Consider the following 27204-nt stretch of genomic DNA (forward strand, 5'->3'; position numbering starts at 1 on the left):
TCATCTTAAAGCCCTCAGACAGGAAAAACGACACTGCGAAAAAATCTGGAGATCACATCCCAAACCTGAGTATACTAGCCTCCCAATATAAAAAAGAAATTATCCTGGCCAAACAAATGTCATACAGCACTCGAATCTCACAAGCTAAATCCAACACCAGAGAGCTCTTCACAATACTAAAAGAGGTAGAATCTCCTATCGAAGCTCCTGACTCCTGCCTCAAGGACAAAAATTGGGGCACGGGTATACAAAATGCCCTAGCTAACAAAATCTCCTCTCTCAAGACGAAGATAAGCATTAAAAAAGATTCCCTTCTCTCCTCCACTAAACCTAGTATCCTCATCCCTAAAACGACTCACCCCACTCGGATGCACCCTCCTGCGCCCAATCCCCATTTCAACTTCTACAAAGTATCTACCAAAGAGGTTGAAAATGTCATTCTCACCCTCAAACCTTCAAACTGCCATGGAGACCTATGCCCTGCACAATTGATAAAGGATGCGGCTCATGATCTCGCACCATTTATTACCAAACTAATAAATGCGTCATTCACATCAGGCACCGTACCTAACAACTTGAAACAATCATGGATCCTCCTCCTTCTCAAAAAAACGAATCTTGACCTCTCTACTCCCACTAATTACCACCCCATCACCACAGTACCGTTCCTTCTTAAAATCCTCAATAAAATAGCATACCAACAAATCCAACATTACCTCGAACACTTCCATCTCTTCGGAGTCCGACAATCGCGCTTCAGACTGCAACATGGTACCGAAACTGCACTCATAGATCTCAAGGCACAGATAGATGAGCTGAGAGATCAGGGTAAGACTGCACTATTGCTACTTCTTGATCTCTCAGCTGCTTTCGACCTGGTCGACCATGAGATCCTATGCGACCACTTACAAAAAGCAGCCCATTTCTCTCAAGAGGCAACGGACTGGATCCAATCCTTTCTAAACAACTGCACGATGAGAGTCTTCTCCCTATTAGTAGCGGACGACCCAACGCCTATCACCTGTGGCGTGCCTCAGGGATCTTGCGTCTCCCGACCTTGTACAACATTTTCATGAAGCCCCTTTTTGATGATCTAGATGGTCTGGGTATCACCTACACTAACTATGCCGATGACACTTAGATCCTCATCCCGTTGATGGGGGATTATGACAAGGATTTGGCCTTCGTCAACAAAGTGTACCTCATAATCCAGGCATGGATGGCCTCACACGGTCTATGCCTGAATGATGACAAAACAGAACTCCTCATTCTAGGATCTTCACATAACCTCAACAAACTGGACCAAAACTACTCTATTGTAATTGATAACAATAAGATCACGGTAGCGAAGGAGGTCAAAACCCTTGGCTTCTACCTAGATTCCACATTTACCTTCAAAAAACAAGTTAATGCCATGGCATCCGCCACATCCTACACATGCAAACTCATCAGAGCAGCCAAACCATTCCTCTCACCTTCTAACTGCATCACCCTAGCCAGGGCTCTGATCCTGTCCAAGCTGGACTATTGCAATGCGTTATATGTAGGTTGCAACAAATATATCACAAATAAAATTCAAATCCTACAAAACAACACCCTAAGAGTGGCCCTCAGAATCCCGAAGAATGCCCACATCTCTGAGACTAGAAGATCTGTCAATTGGCTATCTACTAAAGATAAAATATTCCTCAAATCTGTTTCTTTGACTAAAAAATGCCTCCACCAAGCAGCCCCCCAATACCTTATAACTAGATTCACCAGACCAGCTTCTTCTCGCCCCCCTAGAATGGCCAATTTCAATCTCCTCCTGGTGCCCAGATTGAAACGTACAATGTCTGGAGGGAATAGCTTTCCTGTAAAAGCAGCACAGTTCTGGAACTCCCTACCACCTCCATGCAGGGAGGACCTCCCCTACTGCCAATTCAGATCCAAGACCATCCATTGGCTCAAGGACCATGATACATAACAACCTCTTGCTGCTCCTGCTGCTCCACACCACAACAACTGTAAATATGGACATATAGGCTGTCAACTGTTCTGCACAGACACAGTTCATGAGATAACCTGCATTTGTACATAGTATTGCTTAGATTGTATATTTTTGTAACCTATGCCTCATCAGCGTTCATTGTTTTTGACGCTTCCAGCACTGTAACCCTAGCTGGACCTCATTCTTCTGTATGTAACCAAGCTTCGCAATCCTCTTGATGCCTCTTGATGCCTCTGTGCCTTGCTACCCCTGGCTTATGTGCGCACTAAAAATAAATAAAATACAAATACAAACCACAATTCACAAATTTGAGGTTGCAGGTGTTGTCAACTATATATGCAGGCTAGGTGATGTGTCAAATGGGGTGAAGTGGGATGCTGACAAGTATGTAGTTGTTGTCTAGGCGGGAACTGCTTTGGTTGAAATCTGTAAGGCAGTTTTTGGTACAGGGTGTGATGTGGGTAAGTTTACTGAAGTCAGAGCATTCAGAGTAGATGCTAGGATTTTTTGGTCCGGGGTAAAGGAGTCGGATGAATGTGGGGTGTGAGTGAGATGCAGGGGAGAAGCTGAGATGGAGGACTTTAAAGGATATGCATGGTGGATGGGTGAGTTTCTGAGTTGGAGTGAGTTCTTCTAAATAATGGTGACACCACCACCTAATTTGTAGGGGCAGTTCTTCTGGTAGTGAAGTAGCACAGGAGTAGCATGTTGGGAATGATGGGTGCATGGTGGGTTTTAGATATCTCTTTGTGATAAACAGCATATCAGTGGTGTGTGGTGGGGAGGTTGTGGATCTAAGAAGTGTCTGCAGGTGGAGAGTCGAAATTGAGGAGTATGCATGTATATATATATATAAGCATGTTATAAATGCCATATCATATCATTATATGAACAGTTCCCTCAGGGGGGTGTATACTGGAGTGACATTTGTATGTAGTTGGGATTTGTGTGGTGGGTATGTGCCATAATTGTGCTACACAGAGGCAAACAGTGGATAACAGGGGACACAAAGATATCTACTCCTGCCTTTAGCTCTGTCCATATTATTATTATTATTATTATTATTATTATTATTATTATTATTATTATTATTGTTAATTGAGCAGGGACCTAGCTCCGTTTACAGAGGTATGCAACAGTACAAATGCATATCAGAGTTCTTTTCAGAGGTAACAACAGAATGTATATACAGCGGGGATAGGATATATAAGGACAGAGAGGAGGGGTAGAGCTGAACAGGGTGGAGGGGAGGAAAGAGGTGGTCTGCATCTGGCAAGTCAAGTGGCACGGGAGCCAACGTGATGGCCTAGGTTTTGAGGGGGAAACACACCTTGAAGAGGTGGGTCCTGAGTTCTTTTCTGAATTGTACGAGTGTGGGGGTGAGTCTGATGCTGACGGGGAGGAGGTTCCATAGTCGTGGGTCATAGGCAGATAAGGCTTGTGTTATAGTCCTTTTCTTTTTGCAGCAGCAGATTTCAAGTCTTCACATGTCCTGTCTTCTGGCAGCGTGCTGTCCACCAGAGATGCTGAGTTTCTATGAGAGGTTGCTGCGTGACTTGAGGGCGACTGCCTTGTAGATGATGCAGCAATACATGAAGGTGATTTGTACATGCAGTGGAAGCAAGTGAAGGTTGATGAGAGCCGGGGAGATGTGGTTGTATCTGTGTAGACCCTTGATGAGGCGTGCAGCCATGTGTAGGATACTTCTCAGGGGCAATGGGGGATGACGGAAGGCCATCAAGGAGGGCATTGAATGGTTAATTTAAAGCTGTCCGGAGGGAGAAAGGGCTTGCTTTTCTGCAGGAGGGAGAGCTGATACCAAGCTGTCTGAGTTTTCTGAGGTATGTGTGTCTTGAAGGAGAGGTGTTTTTTGATGGGGAACCTGAGGGAATTGGCGCTGGAGGTGAGTTTAGGTGTGAAACCCACAGGGGTCATGGTTGATAGCCAGGTTTGTATGTCTGGGTGTTTGGTGTTGGTGAGGAGTATGAATTCGGTCTTAGAGGGGTTGACCTTCAAGTATGATTGGGACACCCAAGTATGGATCAGCAAGAGGCAGGTTTTGAGCCTGTGGATGTCCTTGATGAAGTTAATCTTGAGGTACAGCTGTGTGTTGTCGGCATATTGGTGGATGGGGATGTTGTGTGTGGCTAGGGAGACTCACCAACCTTTGCTTAGGATGCCTGGTGTACCCTAAGGAAACACCTCATATTCCTAATTTGACATAGAAGTAGTTCATAAGGATATATTTAAAATGGGGGATCACAAGCCAGTCCTCTTTTCATAAATCACATTATATACATGTTATAAGAGCATGTCTAAACTCGAAGCCAGGCTACATCAGCCTGTAGCCACATGTGTAACATTCCTCTTAACTCTGACAGAGATACATTTCACAAATATACTTTCAAACTATTGACTTTGCCAGCATTCTCTTCACAAACAAAATTGGAAATATACAGAACATTACTGAACATTTTCAGAATGCATTATAAAGTTAATGTGTTCACTCGGAACAGAATAGCTTGATGTGTTTATAAAATAAATCACTTGTTTCTATGCAACCTTTACTACAGAAGCGATTGCTAAAGCAGAAAGCATATCTGGTAACCTTCCCATGTTTGCTGTATTGTTTTTCAAAACAAATCTTTATGCTATACATTCATATGTGTGTGGTCACTTTATCAGTAGTGTTATTGCATTGTGCTTAGTAATGTGCTTGCATTATCATGATCAAAAAGAACACATCGAGGCCAACATTGATAAAAAACTAGCCAAGGCTGAGTGCTTAATGGGGCAGACTGACATTAGAAAATGTTATTGAAAGAGCACTGATATCTTTTTATCATTTGGCAAAAAATTCATCCTTTTCAGTTCATGCGTAAGTGACAGATAACATTGGCTTCAATTCAAATATGAACAAACATGATGTTTCGTTCACTGTTACTACTGATTTTATGAATTACATCATTATCTGTTAGGATGTGATTCACTAACAGGGAAGCAGAGGTGGGACTTAGCCTTTAAAATAAAGCAAGTGTTCCTAAAATTTTACCAAAGGGTACACCACACTGAGCCATGAAGGAGCAGGGACTTGAAGACACTGCTTATCTACAATAGCTTTACTTGCCTGGGTAAGACGAGAATGGAATTTTAGTCATTGTGCCTAAAACTGTCCCTTTGCCATTTTTTTCAAATTCTGATTTGTAATGCTTGCTTCAATAATTTTGTGGCACAACTAATTTACAAAGCTGAAATGTCTTGGGAACAAGCAGCCAACATCTTTCCGATGACTTTACCCTAGACAGTAAACTGGTTATAAGGATAAAAATTGACGCTTAACCAGTTTTCCAAATTCAATTTTATTCACTGTTTAATTATTTTGGGGGCTGAAGTAAGCCATGTTTACCCATTGTTGCAGCATACATTTCTCTTCTCCATGGGAGGACTAGTAAGAGACACCATTATGCATTTATGTTAGTTTAGCCTTTCAATCTTCCCTGTGCTGGTGGCACACTGAGTTTGGGCATAGTATGCCCTCATACTTCTTTGGGCAGGATCAGTGGATCCATAAAATCACAGAGAAAGGGTGGGTGGAATCTTTTCTAAGGGGATTTAACATGTTTTACCTGCTTTTTTTCCATGGCTCTATATCACATTTAGGCTGTTCTTAATAAACATCCCAGAAAAGCCATGGGCATTTTAACAGAGTTTAAAACTCTTTCCACCTAATAGGTTTTCCAGAGGTTGATCTGAATAACCTCCCCTTCCCCTGACTTGCTAATCCACAGCATCATACGTTGGACCAGGCTACAATGTCTGCATACACATATGTGTTTGATAGTATGTAGTTTTCAACATTATAGAAAGCAAGATGTTTGGTATCTATTCTACTACGTCATTGCTAATATTGTGAACCATGTAGTGCTTGACTATTCTATTTTTATGCTCAACAAGGGAATACATATACATGAATGCTAAAGAAGAGATTAAGAGCAGATTGTATGTTTTTTATTAAGGAGTGTAAAATGCACCATATTTTAAATACTTGATGGTTTAATTACATAACTGTGTAGAACTGTTTAGGGAAGATACTGATAACTGATAACAACTAAGTGTTATCATACACACAAGGGTAATGAGCATTGATACATAGAATCACCCAGAAGATGGACCCATGACAATATTGCTGCTGAATAGTAAGCCTATCAGGTGCTCTGTGGTAGTAGTTTCTCTTGCACAAAAAAGCAGGCACCCAACTTTCTCCTGAGCCTTGCTTCTGCAGCACCACTATTCTCTGCCACAAATAAACTGCAACAGCCTCAGATGGGGATGTAGACCACATTTGGGGTAGAAGTTAGGCTCTGACATGCAGGTTATGATGAAAATCATGACACTGGCTCTCATTACAGACTTGGTGGTATAACCTGCTGGTACCCGGCGGGCTACCGCCAACCCCATAACACTGTTTGTGCCCCCTGACATCCTGGTGCTACCGGGATATTGTAGGCAGCAGCAGAACAGTTATTTCCCATTCCCATGAAGTCCCACAGGACTCCATGGGACTGGGAAACCTCAGGTACCAGCACTGTTAGTAACAGTGCTGGTGCTTCAGTGAAAAGTATGCCAGTAGGGGCCAGAAATCCCGGCAGGTCAGGCCTGCCGAGAGTTCCTGGCCCCGATCCGCAAACTCACCATTTTTGTCAGTCTGGAAAGCGTGCCGATACGTTGCTACCGGCAGCTTTATTTCCAGACCGCCAACTTTATAATGAGGCCCACTGATGTCCATCTTTCTCAGTAGCAGGCTCAATTCATGGTAGTTAGGGAGTCCCAAAGAACATGTTTAAGGGGGTTTCCAGGCTGCAACATGGTGGCAGTGAGAGTGGGGGCTAGAAAATAACCCTACTCTACAGAAATCGTGTAGAGTGTGAGTCCAGATGCAGATTTAAAGGGCCAGTATATGCAAGTACATTGACATCCAGGATGAAAGATGATAGTGTGGGCAACTGTATGTGTTGAAGCTTGTTTCTGTTGCTTTAAAAGGAATACACATCTAAGAAGATATCACTGCATCCACAGGGATGATGTCTTGCTTGAGAATTGTCCTCTCTTCGATGATTCAAGACCTTGATGGCTGTGTTCTCACTGTCTTTCTAGGGTTGTCTTTCAAATTACTGATAGCTGATAGCATCAAAATGGTATCATACACGCGCAGAGTGTACTTTCTTTTTGTATATGGGAAGCACTCTTCATGGCTCCTCTGCAAGTATTTGTTTTGTCTCAAGAGGTACATATTTTTATTTTTATTTTACCTACAGGGAATGCTTTGTCTTTAATTGTACATTAACGTAATCCACTTAAAAGGGGCTTGTAAATAGAGTAGGAAATTGTAAGAAAATTAGCCATTTCAGCCAAGTGGCACACACCACATTGCTTGCTGCACAGTTGACAAAGGTCTCCAGTTCAGAGTCAGATGGGCAATGCATTGACTGCATGCAAATACATTTCAATGTCAAGCCTTTGATCCAAGAAAATGGGCCTCGTTACAAGTATGCCGGTGGAAATAGCGATGCCTGACCTACCATATCCGGCAACACCGTTAATGGAATCTTCAGCAAAACGTGTCGCCCGTGCCTGGGACAGCGGCATGGCGTTATTATGTGCACATTCCAAGCATCACGTACATGGAAACACCAGCATGAACGTGCAGGTAGCATTGTGATTTCCATGCCGGAGACACCAGCATCGCAGACCAGGTGTTAACTAGAGTCAGGTGTGCAGAAACAGGCCACAGGTGGCCCAAATCAGCCCAGGTGGCCACCATGAGCACTGCAAAAGCACAAAAGGACCACTTGCACACCCCACACCCCTTTCAACACTAACATGCTTGCAGTAGCAGTAATGGAGCTGGAGGCCCTGCATTCAGGGATACAACTTCAAGAGTCAGGGCGGCAGAGGATGCCGCGGAGGCGCTGGAGGAGAAGGAGGGCCATCATGGCCATGGAAAACATCAATGGGTAGCAGGTTACAGCCCGCAGGCAGCCAGTCATACCACACGTAAAGGACACACCCTTCAACCTGAGCCAAACCCAGATCCACACCCTGTACCAACTAGACAGGAACACCATCACATCCAAAGTGGACCTGATGCATGATGACCTTGTAAGCCTCATACAGATCTGTACATCCACCCCACCCTTACTCAAGGTAGTGTCTGTGCTACACTTACTTGCCACGGGTGCCTAAAAACACACTGTGGGTGAATTGCATGGGCTATCGCAACACTGTTTTTCACAGGTCCTGTTTCAGGTTATTGATGCACTCCTGCGGCACATGTCAGATCACATAGCCCTACACAAAACACCTGACCAGGTCAATGCGTCCCTTCATCCCGGGAGGATAGTTCAGCGGCAGCGTGCGCGTCTTGGAAGCAAGACGACACGAAGCAACAACAGGTTCGATCCCCGGGTCCGCGCTTAGAAACCTCTGGGTGTTTAAGCGCGTTATAAATACGTAACTAAGACAAAAAAAAACACAATTACGCAACTAAGAAAAACAAACAATTCCTGTAACAGTGCCTCGATGCCTGCGGGCTGTGTGAGCACTTTATAAATGTTAACAAAAAAAAATGCCAAAAATAGCATTCCATGCCCTTACAGGCATGCCCAATTTGATAGGTGCATTGGACTGCACACATGTTGAGCTGGTGGCCAGGTGGCCAGGCGGCCAGGCATGCCGTTGAGACAGTGTACAGGAACCGAAAACTATACTATTCACTCAATGTACAGATGGTGTGTGATGCACGCCACCTCATCACCCATTGCTTTGCCAGATTCCCAGGTTCAACCCACGATTCTATGGAGCTGAGGAACTCCACGCTGCCAGGGTACATGGCACGTCACAGCAGAGAGCGTACCTGGCTGTTGGGTGAGTGCAATTACCAAAGCATGTGCTCTGTTGAATTGGGGGGTTGGGCCTAATACACTGTAGCATACCTGGTTGTTGGGTGAGTGTTATTACCAAAGCATGTGCACTGTTGAATTGGGGGGCATAATCCAGCATAGAGTACCTGGCGTTTGGGGGAGTGTAATTATCAAAGCATGTGCACTGTTGAATTGGGGGCGGGAGGGTCCAAACGTATCTGCAGTGCATGTGTGCAATGCAATGTCTGACACACAATTAGCATGCCTGAGTTGTAGGTCTTGACTGGCGTGTGTCAAACGGCCAGACAGAGCAGGCACATGCATAACAAAATCAAAGCTGTACTGCAACATCAAATGCATTAAATGTACCAGCATGCATCTCACTAATGTTCCAAATCCCTGACAAAACACACTCAGCACAAACCACTCCACCTGCCACACAGACTAATCATTCTCATGCATCACAACAACCTACCTCCAAATCACTAGCGTACTGCACAACGGGTAGCCAGGTCCCCTTCCTGTTTCAAGTGCACATGCACATATGCATGTGATCAGAACATCAGTAAATTAGCCTGACATGTCAATGGATGGGTGATATGCCCATCATTGGACTAACAAGATGTAACTAAATTAGAACACACATCAGTCTAATTTTTGTGTGTTGTAGTGAAAGGGTCCGAGGTGAAAGTGTGTGTGAATGGGCCATGGAAAAGCGAATGCAAACCACACATCCACCATGCATATCGACAAAGCGTATTGGCTGGTTGACAGTCATTGCCTTTCCCATCCATTCAATTCATTGTATGGTACCCCTCTGTGTATACATCCACATCCATCATTAACCCAGATTCATTGATGCTGTGCAACCACTCACATGCAGCACATCCTGTACATCTAAATGCAAGTATGCCTTGAGGCATGAAGTGAATCAAAAATAAATTCAAAATCTTCTTTTGACATAGAAAAATGTTATTACCTGTGTCAGCTCTGCCTACCAGGTTTTCGGCCCCCGGCAGGGTCTGCCGTGCCTGGCACACCGGCTGTATGAGGCAGATTACTATTTTGTAGGCCCAGAAACATGCCACCTGGAAATGGCACTGGCACACTTACACCCAGACAAGCCACATTTGCAATTTGCACGTGTCATTACATTGACATTGATAATTACAGACATAAATCCATAAAATCACCCTGATTCCACGCAAAGATTTCCATACAATGCATGGACATCCATTCCCACTGACAATGCGCATCTTTACATGCTCAACTATGACATATGCTACGTCTTCAGCAATTTGCATGTAAAATTGGTTAGTGAACAATATACAGACTGTACCAACATGATACAGGCCACACAATGATTTTTGCCCCTTTATGTCTCTCCCGTGCAGGTGATGCTGGATACCCCTTGATGCTATGGCTGATGACCCCCGTGAGGCAACCACAGAACCAGCATGAGCAGGGATACAACCATGCTCACATCAGGACTACTTGTACTATTGAGCAGACATTTGGCCTGGGCTTTGTTCTACATGTACTAATGGTATGTGTCATGTTTTGGTGGCCAGGGTGTATGTCTGTTTATGCACCCAGGTTTTTGGTTTTTGACGGGGGGTCTTGCAGGTTTTTTTTGGGGTTGTGGACGATGCAATTGCCATTCATGTTATATGTTGGTACAGTAATGGGTGCAGGGTGGACAGGGAGGTTCACATTACATTACATTGGGGTTACGTGTACTCACTGGCCTCTTCAGGTGTCCAGGCTCTGGCCTCCACAGCACCAACCCCTTTGATGGACTTTAGGTGCAGCACACTGCACACTGCTGCACATCTCCTCTCAGGGGAGCAAGTGTATTGGCTATGTATTGGGGATGTGATCCCGCCCTCTGTAGCCATGCCTTGTCTCTGCTGGGCCTAGAGGAGGATGCGTACCCTCAATCACAGGTCGTCCCACTGCTTATGGCAGTCTCACACTGTATGGGGGGTTGTGCCAAGTGCCGACACCGTCTGGGCCACCACATCCCAGATGCTCTTCTTGCGCAGCTCGGCTACCCTGCCCTGGTTGTTGGCGAAGAGCTCTGCAGCATGCTGGACAATGGTGTCCGTTAGCATGTTCAGCTCAGGCTCAGAGAAGCGTGGCTACCACTTTCGGGACTCTAGATATCATGCTCACAGTGGAGTTTGTCTGGTCAGGAGGGGTGGATGTCGCCTGTGCTTCGAGGATTGAAATGGATTGTGTTTTTTAATGGCCGCCGGCCAATTTCCTGTTCTGCCGATCACTTTATTTCCATTCACTGTAATTGCAGGACTGCTCTTTCCGGTGCCGTTGGGTCTGGGCCTGTGTTGCCGGATTCAAAGGTGCTGGGGCCGCGGAGGACGGTGTTGACATTTTTGGGGGGTTTTGATGGAGTTTCCGTGATGCCAGTACCGCCGTTTCCAGCATGCTGGAATGCACACGCAGGACAACACGTAATCATCTGCAGATTTCGGCATCACGGGTTGCCAGAAACTGTGGCACCAGCATGCCGGAAATTGGGATTTCTTATGAGCATACTTGCAATGAGGCCGAATGTATTTGTCTGTAGGGCAGTGTTATTGTATACATAGCATTATTTAATCCAAGGCATACATTTCTCAAGGATTCAGAAAACTGCATACATGTTTCATCTTGATTACGATGGCATTGTATTTTAATGTTTTTTTTTCTTGCAGCATGATTCTTGACAGTTTTGAAATCTAATAGCAAATGCCAACCAAGATAACGCAGGTAAGAATACCATACATGTTAACTTTGCAAAGGTAGAGTGATGGACCCACTTCGAGCACAATAGATTCAGGTATCCATCTTTTGAACGATTTCTTTTACATTAGTTTGGTTGGGTTAGCTGAAGACTTGACTACGAATGACCTTGGTAATTAATGCATGTTCATTTTGCAAAGGTAGAGTGGTAAACCCACTTCAAATAAAATACATTCTGGTAACCATCTTTTGAACTTCATTTTACATTAGTTTGGATGGGTTAGCTGTAGACTGCACCTTAGAAGAAATAACTCATATTGTAAATGACCTTAGTAGGGGTAAAGAGGCAGGACTGGATGGTGTTCCTGGTGACATTCACAAAGTCGATATAGAGTATTAGGCACCATTACGTTTAAATGTCTTACGTCTGTTTTGAAGAACTGTATTTGACCAGAATCATGGTGCACAAATATAAGACGTGGGCCCACTACCCTTTACAAGTTGTCTGGATGTTTGGCAGCGTATATGAGACAGGGACACAGCCTTCCCATTAACTGAAAAAGAAAAACAAATGTAACATGTTTAGTTCTGCATTTGAAATAATATTTTGGGACAGATGACTGTGAACTAAAATATGAATGCATGCTTTTCCAGAAACACACGTGAACGCATTATCTTAAAGGAGTGGCACAGTAATCGGCCTCACTCATTGTCTGATGAAGGCCAGATCTAATTGGAGCATCGTAATGGCTCATTAACTGGCTGAAACATGTGTCAACCAAAAAATGGAAAGAAATATACACACTGTTAAATAGGCATTGGTGTGACAAAACACCAATTGATGGATGTGGTTGGAAAGCCATAATTAGTAATACTGGGTGAGATATTGAGTACAATTTAATGTCATATTGTTAGAATTGGGAATTTGTCGCAATGCATATTGTTTTAGTCATGTGTTCATGTGGCAATGGATAATAAGAGTTTGGAACACCATGTATTGAAAGTCTGAATGTTTAAATACAAATGGAGTATGGTGTCTGTTTTGAAGATAGCATACAGCTGGTACAGTGGGAGAACAGTTTTGTATGGATTAGATTGATACATGAAATTAAATGTATATATTTTTGTATAAACTTGTTTCCGTTGTAGATTTTGTACAGTCGATCTGTCTAACATATTAGGAGGGTAATTCATAGAATTTCGCAGAAAAGTGTCGCAAGCGGCTGGCGCAGAGTGTCCGCGTGCGATTGGCTGCGCCAGGCACGTGCGCTAAAACCGATTTCCGCGCACAGCGTATTTATGGATTTTAGGCTCCCAAACCAGCCGTGGCGCAGAGAATCGCAGCGACCCTGCAGCAGCGCCAGTAACGCCCCGAAGAACGCCCTCGCGCAAGGAAAAGCCATCAAAATCGCTAAATCATCGCAAAGGGCTGCGCTAACCCTGGACCAGTTCACCGGGCTGGCAAACAGCAAACGGCAAGCGGGGAACGTGTATTTCAGGGGTGCGCGGGAAGTTCCACACGCGATTGGGCCAGTGCGAGCAAGGTATGTGAATTTCAGGGGTGCGCGGGAAGTTCCACACGCGATTTCAGCAGGGTACGTGTATTTCAGGGGTTCGCGTGAAGTTTCTCACGCGATCGGGCCTGGGGGAGCGGGCTACGTGTATTTCAGGGGTTCGCGTGAATTTTTTCACGCGATCGGGCCTGGGGGAGTGGGCTATGTGTATTACAGGGGTTCGCGTGAACTTCCTCACGCGATCGGGCCTGGGGGAGCGGGCTACGTGTATTCCAGGGGTTCGCGTGAACTTACTCACGCGATCGGGCCTGGGGGAGCAGGCTACGTGTATTTCAGGGGTTTGCGTGAATTTTTTCACGCGATCGGGCCTGGGGGAGCGGGCTATGTGTATTACAGGGGTTTGCGTGAACTTCCTCACGCGATCGGGCCTGGGGGAGCGGGCTACGTGTATTTCAGGGGTTCGCGTGAACTTTCTCACGCGATCGGGCCTGGGGGAGCGGGCTACGTGTATTTCAGGGGTTAGCGTGAACTTACTCACGCGATCGGGCCTGGGGGAGCGTGCTACGTGTATTACAGGGGTTCGCATGAAGTTGCACACGCGATTGTCCCAGTGCGAGCAGGGTACGTGTATTTCAGGGGTGCGCGGGAAGTTCCACACGCGATAGTCCCAGTGCGAGCAGGGTACGTGTATTTCAGGGGTGCGCGGGAAGTTCCACACGTGATAGTCCCAGTGCGAGCAGGGTACGTGTATTTCAGGGGTGCGCGGGAAGTTCCACACGCGATACCAGCAGGGAATGTGTATTTCAGGGGTTCTGGGCAGTACTACACGTGAATTGGCCATGTGGGTCCTCCCAGGTGTACGCTCCACAACCTCCACGGCCCCTGCAGGCAGCCCACACCACGGGGGAATACCCTGCACCCCTGCCCATGTCCCGCAGGCAGCCCATTCACCATGGGCATGCCCCCCAGCCAACCCACATGTCACCTTGCACTACTGATCAACAATGCATGTCTCCCACCACCCCCACACCCCAGCAGTGCAGGGGCAGCCTCCACCAGGCCCCCACTCATGTCCCCCTGCACCCCCACCCCCCAGCATCCAGGGTCACCCTCCACCAGGCCCACACTCATGTCTCCCACCACCCCCACCCCCCAGCCACCATGGGCAGCCTCCACCAGGCCCCCACTCATGTCTCCCACCACCCCCACCCCCCGGCAGTGCAGGGTCACCCTCCACCAGGCCCCCACTCATGTCTCCCACCACCCCCACACCCCGGCAGTGCAGGGGCAGCCTACACCAGGCCCCCACTCATGTCTCCCACCACCCCCACCCCCCTGCCACCATGGGCAGCCCCCACCAGGCCCCCACTCATGTCTCCCACCACCCCCACCCCCCGGCAGTGCAGGGGCAGCCCCCACCAGGCCCCCACTCATGTCTCCCACCACCCCCACCCCCCGGCAGTGCAGGGGCAGCCTCCACCAGGCCCTCACTCATGTCCCCCTGCACCCCCACCCCCGGCAGTGCAGGGGCAGCCCCCACCAGGCCCCCACTCATGTCTCCCACCACCCCCACCCCCCGGCAGTGCAGGGGCAGCCCCCACCAGGCCCCCACTCATGTCCCCCTGCACCCCCACCCCCCGGCAGTGCAGGGGCAGCCCCCACCAGGCCCCCACTCATGTCTCCCACCACCCCCACCCCCCGGCAGTGCAGGGGCAGCCCCCACCAGGCCCCCACTCATGTCTCCCACCACCCCCACCCCCCTGCCACCATGGGCAGCCCCCACCAGGCCCCCACTCATGTCTCCCACCACCCCCACCCCCCGGCAGTGCAGGGGCAGCCTCCACCAGGCCCCCACTCATGTCCCCCTGCACCCCCACCCCCCAGCATCCAGGGTCACCCTCCACCAGGCCCCCACTCATGTCTCCCACCACCCCCACCCCCCATCATCCAGGGTCACCCTCCACCAGGCCCCCACTCATGTCTCCCACCACCCCCACCCCCCGGCAGTGCAGGGGCAGCCTCCACCAGGCCCCCACTCATGTCTCCCACCACCCCCACCCCCCGGCAGTGCAGGGGCAGCCTCCACCAGGCCCCCACTCATGTCTCCCACCACCCCACCCCCCTGCCACCATGGGCAGCCCCCACCAGGCCCCCACTCATGTCTCCCACCACCCCCACCCCCCGGCAGTGCAGGGTCACCCTCCACCAGGCCCACACTCATGTCTCCCACCACCCCCACCCCCCTGCCACCATGGGCAGCCCCCACCAGGCCTCCACTCATGTCTTCCACCACCCCCACCCCCCGGCAGTGCAGGGTCACCCTCCACCAGGCCCCCACTCATGTCTCCCACCACCCCCACCCCCCGGCAGTGCAGGGTCACCCTCCACCAGGCCCCCACTCATGTCTCCCACCACCCCCACCCCCCGGCAGTGCAGGGGCAGCCTCCACCAGGCCCCCACTCATGTCTCCCTGCACCCCCACCCCCCAGCATCCAGGGTCACCCTCCACCAGGCCCCCACTCATGTCTCCCACCACCCCCACCCCCCTGCCACCATGGGCAGCCTCCACCAGGCCCCCACTCATGTGTCCCACCACCCCCACCACCCAGCCACCAGGGGCAGCCTCCACCAGGCCCCCACTCATGTCTCCCACCACCCCCACCACCCAGCCACCAGGGGCAGCCTCCACCAGGCCCCCACTCATGTCTCCCACCACCCCCACCCCCCGGCAGTGCAGGGTCACCCTCCACCAGGCCCCACTCATGTCCCCCTGCACCCCCACCCCCCAGCATCCAGGGTCACCCTCCACCAGGCCCCCACTCATGTCTCCCACCACCCCCACCCCCCAGCCACCATGGGCAGCCTCCACCAGGCCCCCACTCATGTCTCCCACCACGCCCACCCCCCGGCAGTGCAGGGTCACCCTCCACCAGGCCCCCACTCATGTCTCCCACCACCCCCACCCCCCGGCAGTGCAGGGGCAGCCTCCACCAGGCCCCCACTCATGTCTCCCACCACCCCCACCCCCCTGCCACCATGTGCAGCCCCCACCAGGTCCTCACAATCCCCAATCATGTGCGTAATGGTCAGCCTCCACAGCCAAAAAGCCCTACCAAGTAACCCATTCACCCACATGGAAATGGAAATCACATGTTACACCCCCAATGTTCATGAAGCTAATGAACCCATGTCCGTCACACACATTTTTTGCAATTGAATGGGAAAACACACAACATGACATGCATGAAACCAATGAGATGATACCACACAGTGAACTATGCCAACAAAATTGCATTGAAAAAAATAAAGAATGCTAAAGAAAGAAAACTAACTACAATGTAAATGTGAAAAAATAAGCTGCATGTCCGCATAAAAACACAAAACTGGAAATCCAAATCCTAAAAACTTTTGTCCAAAGTCAAATGTAAAAAATTCTCCATGCAACAAAGAACTATGTACAAAAATAACAAGGGTCCATGAGCCCAACTGAACTAAGGAAACCTCCTAAAAAACCTACCTAAATATCAACTATATACAAAAAGTGGAGCAGTGTCCGTCGACTCCAAATCATAATAAGAATGAAAGGAAACCTAAAACTAAAGAACTATATACAAAGGCGGCGGGCAAGTCCAGCGGCTCACACTGTGGTGTCCCGGGCCAGGGCATCATCGAACTCCTGTTCGATGTCCCGGAGGCGGTCCAGTTCCATGGCCCCGAGGGTCCGCAGGGACGACGCTGTGTCCTCCTCCAACCCCCTGCGGATTGCCTCGAGGCACTCGGCCCGCCTCAGGGCCCTCCGCATGGAGTTCTCCGCCCTGACCATTGTGAGCCGCGCCTCTTCCGCCCGCCGCCGCTCCGCACCTATGGCGTGGCCCAACCGCTGCCACACGGAAGACACTCTCTGTCCTGGGTCCCCCTGCCCTCCGGCCGATGCCTGCCCCTCCGATGTCGAAAGCCCCGAGCCTTCATGTCTCCCACCATGTTGCTGCTGCTGCTGCTCTGCCTCTGCCCGTGCACTGCCTCCTGCTGCCTGCACATCCTCCGCCGGCTGGGGTGCACTTGTTGATGTGGCCACCCCTGCTGGACCTCCGACTCCCGACTGTGGCAGGGATGCCTCCTCCACCAGCCTGGCCGCACCGTCAGAGGCAGCTCCACAGGGCACCCAGGTGACTGATGGGTGGGAAGATGGCACAGAGGACGACTGGCGCGTAGGGGGTCCAGTTGAGGAGGGGGTCGGAGCAAGCCCCATCAGACAGCGGAATCCGGCCTGGGTGACCTGTCCCAGCAGGCTGACGTGGTCAACGAGCCATTCGAGATGACGTGCAGTCTCTCCATGAAAAGACTGCAGGTCACCTCGCATGGCCCGTTGACGCAACGCCACACCAGCCAGGACAGGCTCAACCCGGACCTGGATGGCCACGTCCGCAGGCAGAGGAAGGCCAGTTGACGTCAGCTCATCCCCTGCCTGAAAACGGGTCTGGACGTAGGCATCCCTGCTGGTGCAAGATGATGCAGGGACAGGATCGGGGACAGGATTGCACACAGGCACCTCCGCGGCCGCCTGTGCTGCCTCCTGTCCCTGGTCCTGCACTGCACCACTAGCACCAGTGGGATCCCCACCTCCAGACCCCGTCTCTGGTGCTTGCGCGGCCCCCTCCTCCACCAAACCCCCCACCAACCTGGATGACTCTGTGCCATCTTCCGCTGTTGGGCCCTGTGGGGTCCCAGCTGCCCCTTCTGCTGCCGAGGAGTCCAACTGCAACCTCCGCCTCTTGGACCTCCCCCCGGCAGCTGCGGCCTGGGACGCGACACCGGACTCCTCACTCCCCGACGAGATGACAACACGGGAGGGCAGCCGGGCCTTGCGTCTCCGGCTGGCGGTCGGATCCCCGCCGCTGTGCTCCACAGCACCTTCTCCGCCCTCTTCATCAGTTGACGCTGCAGACAGGGAGAAACAAAACACAGGCATCAGGGCACTGTACAATGGACACATACACGCATGACAGTTGCACATGAGTGGCATTGGCAAACCTCAGACATGTCATCACAATCCCCAACACACATGTCATTGCAACTGGCACACATGAGCCATACCACAGCCATATCGCAACTGCCAGCACCATCCCTACACATACAACAGCATCAGCAGCCAAAGGGGAGCCAGACATCACATGCAACACAGGAAGTGCACCACACATGTACACACACCAACACACTTGCATGCATGTCTACACCTCTGCCAAGTCTCGCACTGTACAGACGGGCATCCATGTCACATCTGCCAATCAGGCTTCCACATACCGCTGTCACATGCATCCATGTTGCATCACTGTTGCACCCTTGTCAAATACACACACATGCACATGTACACAGTGCTCATACATGCAGCCGAAAACAACATACATGCCTGACATCACGGACATGTCTACTTACATACACATTCATCCAAACATGTGTGCACGCACAACTGCATTTGCCATGCAAGCCCACACACACAAGCACCATCCATGTCTCACACATTACAGCCCTCGCATGTGTCAGCCCCATGGCCCTGTACACCCCCACCCATACTCGACCCCATACAAACAGATGTGCAACCGGCACAATGGCGAATGATCACCACACGCACTGCTCACAACCAGGATGCATGTACACTCACCGCTCGACTCCAGACGGGTCTGCTTCTCTAGGACCTGGACGTGGAGCGCTGGGGATATGCGTTCCAGGACCCCCATCTGTTCTTCCGACAAGTGGCCCCGGCGCCCCTTGGCATCCGCTGCCTTCAAGAGGCGCCGGGCCTTGTTCAGGGTCCTGGACCTGAAGTCCTCCCAGCGCTTCCTGACATGTTGTAAGTCCCGGACTGCCACCCCCTCCGCGTTGATGGCAGTCACGATGTCAGTCCAGATCCGAGTCCGTCCTTCCTTGTCGGCGCGGGAACTTCCAAAGAGGGCATCATACTGCCCCAGGACTTGCTCCACCAGGACACCAACTTCGGTGGCACTGAAGCTGGTGCCCCTCTGCCTCTCTGGCCGGGGGTTGTCAGTGGTCACAGATGGTGTATGCCCCGACATGACAACCCCAGAGGCAGGAGTGGGTGGGCTACTGGGTCCTGGGGCTGGGCTGTGGAGCGATGGAATTCCAGTCGGGAGTCTTCGGTTCCAGCAGGGGTGGTCACAGCAACAGCACCCCTGGCTGATGTGCAGGCAGCAAATGGCAGTGCACGTGGGCAGCAGGCAGTCAGGCAGCAGCAGATAGCAGGTGGGAGCATGCTCGGGGCTCTGGGGGGCAGTAGTTCGGCCTTCTGGGCAGGAGCGTGGTCTTCCGTGTGCTTACGCGTGGCCAGCTTGGTACGGAGTGATTTGGCACGTGAAAATCCTGCACGTCAGCGTGAAAACCGAGGAAAGGCCCTTAGCGCGTAAGCGCGTCAGCACGCATACGCGATTCTATTGGACCAAAGGCCCTCAGCGCGTAAGCGCGTCTGTGACGTGACCCGCACGGGTGTTTCCCACACAGCACGTGATGACAGAGCACACGTGGAAATACTGCACGTCAGAGTCTCATCGCGTGTGATTGGTGGAAATGGCCGTACACGCAGAAGTGACAAAGCGTGTAATTGGTGGAAATGGCCGTACACGCAGAAGTCACAAAGCGTGTAATTGGTGGACATGGCCGTACACGCATAAGTCACAAAGCGTGTAATTGGTGGAAATGGCCCTAGCGCGTACACGCCGCGTAAGTGACGTTGGACGTGTGGGCCTGTATAAAAGGTACGCGTAGAACACCATTTCCTTGTACGTGCTTTTCGTGGAGAGCGAGTGGGTGAATTCTGTACTTCTTGTCGGTTCACACGCGATTTAATTCACAGCGTTTCAAGTTCGTATTCCCTGTTACCTCTGACAGATTTTCTCTTTTTTCTCTTTTACTGCTTTACCTGGGCCTGTTCCCTCAAACAGTGTTCCCTTCTACTGTTGTCCTGTCTCCTCAGACAGCGTACAAATCTTCTTTTGGCGGGGGTGTTGCCAACCAAACGCGCTCCTTTTTCACGCTCTTTTACCTGGCAGACGGTGAGTCATGCACGTATCTAACATCTGTGCTTGCCCCGTGTGTAGCCTACCCCTTCAGAGGTCATTCTAGGCTGCGTGTGACACGCATACGTTCATTCTTGTGTTACTGGGTGCCACAGCGTAGTGCAGGTTTTTCTTTCTGCACACGTGGTCTAGGAGGGGTTGCGTGCACGTCATCTCCCTTTTTTGGGGCTCCTGTGCGTAGCGTGACCCGTCATCTTTCCCCAGGGGTTACAATCAGCCTTGCAAGAGCACTAGGGTACAATTACCATCTGGTACCCAACCCCTTTGACCCCCAATTGCCCAGGACAATATTTGACAGCCACTCCCATACGCACATCAACATCAGTGCCATGGTTGGGAGGCGAGGATTCCGTAAGGGTGGCAAAGGTGGAAGAGCCACAAGTGGTGGCCGTGGTGGATCCGGTAGGGGACGTGGTTGTTACTTGCAGGGTGAGCCTGTCCCCCCATGTGTGGAGGACCAGTCAAGGGCACCCATAATCCCCCCCCTCCCGTTGAGGCTGATGTGGCTGACACCATCCATGCTCAGCCCTTGTTGGACCAGCCCATTGTGGCAACAGACCTGGCTGACTCCATGGCTGACTTCCAGGTCAGCAGGCCTATGACACATGCGCTGGTGCACATTGATGTCACCATGCCACGTGCATCTGGGGCAGCAAGGTCATCTGCTGCACCAAGTAGGCAGGGCGGAGAGGCTGCAGGGGCAGCTGCGGCTCCATCCACCACAGCCCTCACACACCCAGCCAGGACAGTGTCGGTCCTAGTCCATGCTGCTGATATTCCCCCTGACACCATCACACTAGAGCCAATGCCTGCACCAACTCCCATGCTGAGTGTGCAATCCCACACTCCTGATACAGAGTCCACCAGGGCTCCTGCCCCTAGTGTCCAGAGCGGCGCAGGACACTCAGGATCACCACCACCTTCCAAGCGGAAGAGGAAGAGTGCTCGTCCGTCACAGGCTGATGCCCCAGACACGGCTACACAGTCCGGACCGTCCAGGAAGCCCAGCTTCACGGATGACGAACTGAATGCACTTGTCGAGTATGTGTCCGCACATGACAACGAGATGGTCATTGTTGCAGGATCCAAGACCACACCTGCACAACGCCAGGCACACTGGCAGACCGTTGCGGACATCGTAAGTGCCCTTGGAATCATGAGGTGCACAGCCAATGATTGCTATAAGCGCTGGAATGACCTAAAGCGCAGGGCAAAGAGTAAGCTGGCCTCAAGTCATGCCGCAACTCTAGTGACTGGAGGTGGGTCTCCAGTAGTAGACATGGAACTCACTCCACATGAGTCAGTCGCTGGGACCTACGTCACGGAGGAACAGATCCAAGGCGTGGGAGATCTCCCTGATTACGAGGCATTGTCCGGTGAGTGCACATGCATGTGTGTGTCATCCATGTGCATGGTGTGTGTGAGGGCTTCTGTTTGTGTGCCAGGTGAGAGTGTGTGCGCCTGAGTCGTATGGGTCATCCATGTGCTTCATGCAATACATCCTGCGCAGCTGCATTTGGCCATAGCTGTATCCCTTCTGCCAACAGTAGACATGTAGTCCAACTGCACGCCAGTTGCCCTTGAAGTGTCACCTTGCCACAACATTGTTGCAAAATTTAGCACTGTTCATTTAGTCAGATATTTTCCATTCCACCACTTTTACTAGGCATGTCGCAGTCCTCTAGTCACATGTCTGACATGGCTATGGTAAAGTTGAGTGACTTTGTTACCTGGATATCATTTGTTCAAACATGTCCCTGTGCAATTGCACCATTTCGGACTGGCAGCTCCAGGTGAAGAATCTGGCCTGTTAGAATTAGAAAAGCTATTACATGCGGGAACTGGACAGTATGCATAGGTGCTGCCCTCCTCTCCATCTTCACTCAATAGCAATGGTAGATGCCATCTGTGTGATGGCATGTGTGTTTCACCTGCCAATCACAGGCCAATGTGTGATGCCACTGCCAGGCAGCATGCAGAAAATGTGTTCATCTTCAATCTTGGTGTCATCAGTGTGTGCCATTTGCCTGCCCTTCATACGCAGTGAGGGTGCATGCATGGGAGGGTTTTAGTCATGTGGGACATGTGTCAAACAAGTACTGTTTCTCTTGCTTCTCAGCCCTCATTGTGTGCCATGGTGCTAATGCCTGTTTCCATTTCTTTGTTTTTATGTCTTTGCAGGGGAAGACGCACCTGATACTGCTGGGGTTGTGGAGATGGTGCAGACCCAGGAGGGGCCCGAGGGCCGACCAACCACCAGTGAGGGACGTGGTGTGGTGGTGGGTGAGAACCCACAAGTGCTGCAGGTCCTGCTCTCAAGGGGTGTCTCTGGCTGCACCTCCCCCGAGCTGTACTCAGGTGTTGATTCGGATGAGACCTACGTGCCGTCGCAGGTGAGTGTTCCAGGGAGGGATTCTGTTCTGTCTCACCCACCTGCACCAGGGTCAGAACCCTCAATGGGGATGTCAGTGTTGGCAGCTACGCCTTTGGTGGTTACGGATGCAGGGTCACACTCCGTGACATCTGATCCTGTTCCTGGGCCAGCAGATCAGAGGGGGAATGCAGTCCTGCAGCCTCAGGCAGTGCCGGCACAGCAAGGCGCAGTTCGCCTTGCCCCAGACAGGTGTGGTGCCCGCCGACGTGGTGGCCGTACGGCACCTGGCAATACTGCATGGGAGCAATCCATTTACGGTATGGCAACCCAACAGGCAGCATCATCCGAGATGATGGCTCAGGCCATGGATAGGGTGGCCACTTCCATTGTCCCCCCTGAAAGGCTGATGGAGCGACTAGAGCAGGCAACCGACACCATCTGCCAGTCACACAGGGAGGAAATGTTGGGGTCCAACAGGGACAGGCGGGCGGCACAGGCGACTCTGCAGGAGGCCATCTCCATTGAGTCCTAGGGCCACAGGGAAGCCCTGAGGCAGGAGCTCCTTCACCTCAGGACGACTCTTGTTGAGCTTGAGGCTTCTACACACCAAAGGACAGAACAGCAGCTGGAGCGTCTCACCCGTACGCTCTCAGCTGAGATGCAGGCAACGAGGGCGGACGTCCGGGCATCCCGTGAGTTGTTGCATGGGGACCTCCGCACACTCATCCTCCAGAACCAGACCTACCACACCCGCATGCTTGCAGCCATGGAGGAGCAGACTAGGGCCTTGCGTAGGCTGCCTCCCATTGTGCAACCACCTCCGGATGCAGCTGCACAGGGTGATAATAGCGACAGCAGTGAAACTCCCACAATAGGGTAGCCGTGTGGGCCATGAGCCCATGGAGGTGTTTTTTTTTCCCAGGATCCACGCAGGTGGGTTCTGGTGTGCATCCTGTCCTCGGACCTCCTGGGTGGCCTCCCCAACCCCCCCGGGCCCTTCAATGGCCATTTTTGATTTTTATTTTTTTTTATTTTTATTTTTATTTCTTTTATTCCCAATTTTTTTGGGACGATTTGTTGGCTTCTGTGGTTCCTGTGGGCATACGCTGCATTGTGGCTGGGCACATGCAGGCTTGTAATGTATTTGGTTCAGATGCTTGGGTTTGAGTCACACACACCCCTCCTGCTTCCCGTTTCCATGGGCTTGCAAAGGGTGTGCCCAAGTGACAGTGAATTACACAGTGACGTTGGACTCCCATGAGCTGTGTGGGCAGTCTGTAGTCAATACTGTGTATACATTCCTAGTGCATATTGCTGTTGTGTTGTACACTGCATGTTGCATTGATGTGTAACTCATCTTCTGTGTCTACCTCCCAATTTGCAGGTCCCTTCCTCATGTCTACACAAGGACCTCTAGTCTGGAGATGTGGTCCATGTTGGCAGCAGTGCACCTACAACTCTACAGGCGCCAACACTGCACAGTTGGTAGTGGTGGGAGTGCAGGCATTTCCAGGTGGTGAGACTACTAATATTATACATTAGTGATGTCATGTTAATGGTAGTACGTGCTCAAGTTTGTTGTTGGTCCGGCATTACTGTGAGCATTTCAGGTGTTGCAAGTTTCTAATAGGGACACTGTACATTGTGACACTAGTGTCATGTTGTGGGGATTACTTTGTTTACGTGCAAATAGCATGACATGGCACGGTGTGTCGTGTGGCGGTGCTGGGGTTGGGTTGGCTGACATGGCACTGTCCTCTTGTTGCATTTTGCAAGTGGGTATTCATTTCAGCTGCTTGAATGTGTAAATTCACAAAACTGCATTGGTGGTGTCAGTGTGGGTAGGGATGCACACATTGTGACACTTCCAGGTGAACAATCTCAGGCTGATATGGTTTTCACGGTTCTTTCTCCAGACATTCAGGATCAGTGTCAGGTTGAGTCATCATTGATTGTCAGATGGAATGTGCCAGGGCAGTGTGCACTCCACAGGGGTGTGATTTCTATGTGAAGTAATTAGCCACTAGCTGTGTACGGGCTGCCTCCCCCCGTGCCCTTTCCCCTCCCATGCGCAGCGGCTGTGCATGTGGTTGGGGATGGGGGGGCACCACCATGTCCACGGCCAGGGCCCGGCGTGTTGCAACGTTGTGCAGGACACATGCTGCCACTATGATCCTGCACACTACTGGGGGAGCGTACAACAGCTGCCCGCCAGAACGGTCAAGGGAGCGAAAGCGTGACTTCAGCACTCCAAATGTGCGCTCCACTATGCCCCGGGTTGTAATGTGGGCTGCGTTATATCTTACCTGGGGTGGCGTGGTGGGGTTCCGAATTGGCGTCATCATGTGGGGGCTGAGAGGGTAGGCACTGTCCCCTGTGGAGGTGGTGATTGGTATCATTGGTGGGGTTGTGACCTTGCTCAGTATCTGACATGCATGCATGTGCAGTGGCATTCATACTCACTAAGCAGCCATGTATCGCCATGCCGGCCAGCTTCTAGGTCCCGGCTTAGGGTGGACATTCGGTAAATGAAGCTGTCGTGGGTTGACCCAGGATAGTTGGCATATAGTGAGGTGATGATTCCCTTGGCATTACATACTACCTGCGCGTTGATGGAATGCCAGTGCTTGCAGTTCCTATAGATGTGCTCAGATGCCCTGGGGGGACGTAGAGCCACATGGGTGCAGTCAATGGCACCTAGCACTTTGAGGAATCGTGCCACAGCGTAGAAATCCAGGGCGGCAGCATGCCTTTCTGCAGGGGTTCTGGGCAGGTATATGTGCCTGCGGACTGATGGGCGTGCAGTGATGATGTTCAAGACCTGGTGTAGGCAGCGTGACTGGGTGGCCTGTGATACACCACCCACAATGGCACTTGTCCGCTGAAATGATCCAGTGGCTAAGAAGTGCAGTACATTGAGGACCTTCTCCAGGGGGCTGAGTGCTTGGGAGCACAGGGTGGGTGATGTGAGGTCGTCCTCCCACTCACTCACCAGTTCCAGTATGATGTGTGGTGGAAACCTGTACCTCCCATGCACCTGGTCATCAGGCATCCCGAAAAGGCTGGTTCTGGGTGTGAATATTCTGGCCCTGACTATCCTCCTCCTTCTCCTTTGGTAGGCCACGCCCACTGCTGCTAGGAACGGTATGTTCATCCTGGGTCTGAGCTAGTTATTTTGTTAGCGCGCAAATTAATGCGTTGCGCGTGTTGTAGGCGAGCGTGTGACCCGCGCACCCCTCCAATCCAGTGCCCAGTACAATAGCGTGTGGAAATTGGCGCGCACACCGGGATACAGGTGCGCTGACGTACTTGCGTGTGTAAGTGTCCGCGCACACCTGATATACATGTACATACGCCAATCGCGTGTACACGCACTTTTGTCCAATTACACGCGATGAGACTCTGACGTGCTGTCCAATTACACGCGATGAGACTCTGACGTGCTGTCCAATTACACGCGATGAGACTCTGACGTGCAGTCTTTCCACGTGTGCTCTGTCATCACGTGGTGTGTGGGAAACACCTGTGTGGGTCACGTCACAGACGCGCTTACGCGCTGAGGGCCTTTGGTCCAATGGATTCGCGTATGCGTGCTGACGCGCTTACGCGCTAAGGGCCTTTCCTCGGTTTTCACGCTGACGTGCAGGATTTTCACGTGCCAAATCACTCCGTACCAAGCTGGCCACGCGTAAGCACACGGAAGACCACGCTCCTGTCCAGAAGGCTGAACTACTGCCCCCCAGAGCCCCGAGCACGCTCCCACCTGCCATCTGCTGCTGCCTGACTGCCTGCTGGCCACGTGCACTGCCATTTGCTGCCTGCACATCAGCCAGGGGTGCTGTTGCTGTGACCACCCCTGCTGGAACCGAAGACTCCCGACTGGAATTCCATCGCTCCACAGCCCAGCCCCAGGACCCAGTTGCCCACACACTCCTGCCTCTGGGGTTGTCATGTCGGGGCATACACCATCTGTGACCACTGACAACCCCCGGCCAGAGAGGCAGAGGGGCACCAGCTTCAGTGCCACCGAAGTTGGTGTCCTGGTGGAGCAAGTCCTAGGGCAGTATGATGCCCTCTTTGGAAGTTCTCACGCCGACAAGGAAGGATGGACTCGGATCTGGACTGACATCGTGACTGCCATCAACGCGGAGGGGTTGGCATTCCGGGACTTACAACATGTCAGGAAGCGCTGGGAGGACTTCAGGTCCAGGACCCTGAACAAGGCCCGGCGCCGCTTGAAGGCAGCGGATGGCAAGGGGCGCCGGGGCCACTTGTCGGAAGAACAGATGGGGGTCCTGGAACGCATATCCCCAGCGCTCCACGTCCAGGTCCTAGAGAAGCAGACCCGTCTGGAGTCGAGCGGTGAGTGTACATGCATCCTGGTTGTGAGCAGGGCGTGTGGTGATCATTCGCCATTGTGCCGGTTGCACATCTGTTTGTATGGGGTCGAGTATGGGTGGGGGTGTACAGGGCCGTGGGGATGACACATGCGAGGGCTGTAATGTGTGAGACATGGATGGTGCTTGTGTGTGTGGGCTTGCATGGCAAACGCAGTTGTGCGTGCACACATGTTTGG

The sequence above is a fragment of the Ambystoma mexicanum genome, chromosome 4p (assembly GCF_040938575.1).
Source record: "Ambystoma mexicanum isolate Mex_15411 chromosome 4p, UKY_AmexF1_1, whole genome shotgun sequence".
In the NCBI taxonomy this organism is placed as follows: domain Eukaryota; kingdom Metazoa; phylum Chordata; class Amphibia; order Caudata; family Ambystomatidae; genus Ambystoma; species Ambystoma mexicanum.